The sequence below is a fragment of the Solanum stenotomum genome, unplaced genomic scaffold (genome assembly GCF_019186545.1).
Source record: "Solanum stenotomum isolate F172 unplaced genomic scaffold, ASM1918654v1 scaffold10015, whole genome shotgun sequence".
Taxonomy (NCBI): domain Eukaryota; kingdom Viridiplantae; phylum Streptophyta; class Magnoliopsida; order Solanales; family Solanaceae; genus Solanum; species Solanum stenotomum.
The window spans coordinates 20,465-25,547 of NW_026020857.1; positions in this window are offsets into that span (position 1 = coordinate 20,465).

Here is a 5,083-nt window from a genome sequence, read left to right on the forward strand (position 1 = left end):
CATTTAATGTACTAATGCCAGTTGGCCTGCATCTTATTATGATGCAGACACAGGTAACTAGGATCTGCATCCAGTGCATCGTTGATCCAATGAGCAGTTCAGAGTCTGTTGGTGAGCCTCTTTGCATTCCGAAGGACTCCTTGTATTTTGCTTTCAGTATGTCATTGTTAGGATGATTGGGGGTCTTGTCCCAACATCTCTTTTTGTTTTAGAGGCTTCATAGACAGTTAGTAGTTCAGTTATATTTCATTTCATATGTTAAGACTTGAGTTGCCATTATGGCCAAGCTGAATGTTGACTTTAAAACATTCTAAGTTATTTTACCAAGCTATTTGAGTAAGTTCATTTGACTTTAAATAATGACCATTTTCATTATGACTTATTTATTTGCAATATTTGTTTTATGTAATTTCATTACATATAATTTTTTTGTTAAATATTTTAGTGTCATTACTCATATAGTTGTATTTTGGTATGACTAAAGAAATATTTAAAGCACAAGTTAATTATTTATATGTTTATATGAATACTTTATAAAAAAAAAAGGGAAAATGCATAAGTACCCCCCAGCCTATGCCCAAAATCCCTGAGACACACCTAACCTTTACTAAGGTCCTATTACCCCCCCGAACTTATTTTTTAGTTAATTGTTTACCACTTTTCGGTCTACGTGGCTGAGTTCGTGATTTCACCTATGTTAGGTGCGTGGGTGCAGCTTTTAGACAGCACTGACCAATAAAAATTGGTCATATGTTAAAATAAACTTGGAAAAAATAAATTTTAACTCAATTGTCTTCTTCTTTATTATTGTTCTTCATGTTTGAAAAAAAAAACCTCCATTATCATAACTTAAATTGCTCCTTTCTTCGAAAAGCTAACAAAATAAAATCAAGAAAAAACTAACCTTTGAACTCAACCACGATTCTTGATGACTTAAAAGTAGGAGTGTACATAGGTCGGTTTGGTTTGGTTTTTCATTAAAAAAAACCTAAATCAATTATGTCGGTTTATTAAATCTAAATATCAAATCAAACCACGCAAAGTCAATTTTTTCGGTTTCGGTTTTAGTCGGTTCTTTCGGTTTTTTTTGGTTTTTTGGTCTTTTTCGGTTTTTACCAACTTAACGGTGTTTGAAAAAGAGATCAAATATATTTTCACCTACCTGTGTGATAAGCTAAACTTAAGAAACGTTAAATGAATAGAAATTTTCGTAAAGACGGTAAAATTCACGTGAGTACAAAATATATATTTTTGAAATAAAATATATAAATATTGAAAACTATAAACTAACTAAAAATATATTAACAAAGTTATAATATTTTTTAATCTATAAATAAAATAAGATTATATTGAATGAATGGGAAAGACGTGGGTCTAGCCAGACCCCTAACATCGGGTGACAAACCTTGATGATGGCAATTTAAAAAAAAAAAAAATAAAATAAAATAAAATAAAATAAAATAAAAAAAAAAAATATATATATATATATATATATAATATTTACAAAATTTTACAAACCCAAATTTGAAATAAAATATATAAACTAACTAAAAATATATTATCAAAGTTATAATATTTTTTATCTATAAATAAAATAAAATTATATATATAATATTTACAAAATTTTACAAGCCCAAATTTAAAATAAAACATATAAACATTGAAAACTATAAACTAACTAAAAATATATTAACAAAGTAGATTATATAAACATTGAAATCTATAAACTAACTAAAAATATATTAACAAAGTAGATTATAAATAATAGGATAACTTTTTGAAATTTTGGGAAGTGTAAAAGCTACTTTTTAGAAAGTTGAAAAAGTGGGGCCCGGCGCGTGTTGAACAAAGCTTTCAACCTATTTGGTTTATATTGCCACGTAAGCTGAAAAGTGGTAAAAAATTAATTAAAAAATAAGTTCGGGGGGGGGGGGGTAATAGGACCTTAGTAAAGGTTAGGTGTGTCTCAGGGATTTTGGGCATAGGCTGGGGGGGACTTATGCATTTTCCCAAAAAAAAACTTAAAAAACCGAGAAATTCAAAAAATCCAAGGTTAAAAAACTCAAATTTTAACCGGTAGGTGAAAATATGTACAATTCAATATTTGTTTGGAAAAGCAAAGGCTTTCACCATACATAAAGTCATCAAAAACCATTTAACTTTAGACTTCTTCAAAGGCGCACTAGAATCTGCCTGTCCCAATGGCATAAGTCGTGCTTCAAATTTTCCTCGTAACTTTTCACAGTAACTCTACTTCGTACCCTGAGAACGATACAAACAATATGATATAATAGGATACATTATGAAACAACGTAACAACCTTGCAAACAAAGTGCTAGGGGTCGCATCACGGTAAGCACTTGCGATCAGCTACTCCAATTACAGGGAATCAACCCAACCATTGAATTAGATCAATTCAGGTTTCTCTCTACTCAAAGGAAAGCCATGGAGACAGAACAAAAGTATTTGCGAGTGGCCTTTATCATGTACAGTAATACTGTCCAACTATCACAGGAAAGCAAGGCTAACTTGCAGTATTAACATTGAACAAATCACACATTAAATCAAAAACAGAACCAACAAACCTAGGGGAAGTGCATATTATGCTTCCCAGAAAGGTTCTCCAAGAAACTAACAATATTTGCACTAGTATTGTTTGTTGCAGAATACACATGTAATGCTCAGTACCTGAATTCAGACTTGACACAGGTTGGACTTCATTTGAGAGTTTGTTTAATAGGTAAAATACTATGGTAGCGTCAAGAAAACAACACGTCAACCTACTTTCTTATTAGACCATTTTAAAGCGATAAAGTAAAAGTGATTGTAATAAATCTCATAAAACAGTTTTTGAATTAGAATCTCAACACATCCAGCATTAATTGAAAATATGCACAATTCAATATTTGTTCTGAAAAGCAAAAGGAGCTTTCACTCTTTTAGTCTGATTCTGCTTCTGTGTAAACCATAAATAAAGTCAGTCATCAATGGCAGGCGCACTAGAATTCTGCCTAGTAGTCTGTCCCAATGGCATAGTCATGCTCAAAATTTTGCTTGCCTGGGGAAAGATACTCTTTCATTTAAGGGTCGCATCTCGCTAAACACTTGCGATCCGCTACTCCAATGATCCACTCAGGCAGGGAACCGACCCGCCAACCATTGACCAGATCAATTCCAGGCAACTCTTTACTCAAAGGCAAGTCATAAGATAGGACAGCAAGACAGAACAAAAGTACTTGTGATGTGTTGGGTTCGAAAGGGTGATTAGGGCGTCATGCGGAAGCTTACAATTGCAAATAATATGATTGATAAATTAGATGACAAAAACTTATACTAAAACTAATACTATTATATGAAAACTAATATAAAGAAAAAATATTAAAACTGTTGAGAGATTAAATCTCCCCAAAAACAGAACTCTCTAAATGACTACATTGTGGATGTTATTGTTGTTGTGTTAGAAGAAACAAACCTATATTTATAGAGTACTAAAACCTTTTCTACTAGAAAAGGACTAGCTACTTCAAAACATTTTTCTAAAAGGAAAGAATAAACCAAATAAGAAAGAATATTATATTTTCCTTTCCGGAAAAGTAAAAACATTTATGGTAATGTTTTGTCTTTTCTTTAAGAAAAAATAAATCTTAAATTATGATAAGAAAATCAGGACAAAACCCTAACATGATGTGTCTTCGGCAAAGTAATGACATTATCTGTCTAACAATCAAAGGAAAGCAAAACTAACTTGCAGTATTATCGTTGAACAAATTACACATTACAGCGAAACAGAACCAACAAACCTACAGGCAATACCTATTGTACTGCCCAGAAAGGTTCTCCAAGAAAAATCAAAACTTTTTCCAAGAGACACCTTTTTCTAGACACTTGAAAACAATCTTACATGACTTCCACATTAACCTTTTGGTTTCAACTCGTATCACGTCCGTGCCCCCAAGAAAAGTTTTAAGGGGGGGAGAGAGAACTAGGCAGGGAGAGGGGAGCATGTTTGATCTTTAGTTATACTAAATGAACTGCAACACATGACACGTTCACAAGGCAATTCACATTCTTGAAGAGACCCAAATTTCTACTTCCTAAAAACAACAAGAAGCTGAAAAAGCAACTCTTCTTTATAACAGACCCACAAATCACTACATTTAACAATGTTATTTCTACCATTCACATATTATCATATCAAAATGAATTAGGGACCCAAACTCTTTGCATCTTGTAACCAAATTAATTATAGAACATGGTTCACTGGTGCCATTTCTAAAAGTGTGATCTTTGAATTCAGCCAAGGCATATAGATAGTACACTAGTATTGTTTGTTACAGAATACACATGTAATGGCTGCTGTAGTGACATGCATTTAGTAAAAGAACAAGCAGAATCACTCTCAACGACTAAATTAAACAGGCACTACAGACTACTAACAACCAGAAACCTGATCCAAACGCATCACATTACATAATTACTGCAAAGAATATCATGCAATGCTAGCACAAATTCATAACAAAAAGATGCTATATCATTGAACTGATAAGTTTCTATTCTAGCATTCTTCTGCTTAGAGTTTTGGTCTCCCGTGACTTTCCCTACTTCATTGATCACTACGCTACACCTTTGGACAAGTCTCTAAGAAACAATCAACAACTGCAGCCAATACTTGAATTGAGGTAATCCTAATATTCAAGTTGCGTAGCAAATTCAGGGTGTGTTTGGTATAAAGGAAAATGTTTTCCTAGAAAATGTTTTCCTGGAAAACAAGTTGAATTTTGACTTATTTTCTCATGTTTGATTGGTGAGTAAAAAATATTTTTCGGAAATGATTTTTAGTGTTTGATTTATGAATGATTTTCTTTTTTTTGAGAAATATCTTTTATTTTTACTAGGATAGAAAATAATTTTTGAAATTGAAAATATTTTTTAAAAACAAACTTAATTTTTTTGGGGGATGGCGTGGGAGGGTGGGAGGGGGTGGGTTGAGGGTAGGGCTGAAAAATTGAAATTTTGAAGTTGAAAATATTTTTTTAAAACAAACTTAAATTTTTTTTTTTGGGTGGTGGAGGGGGGGTGCTGG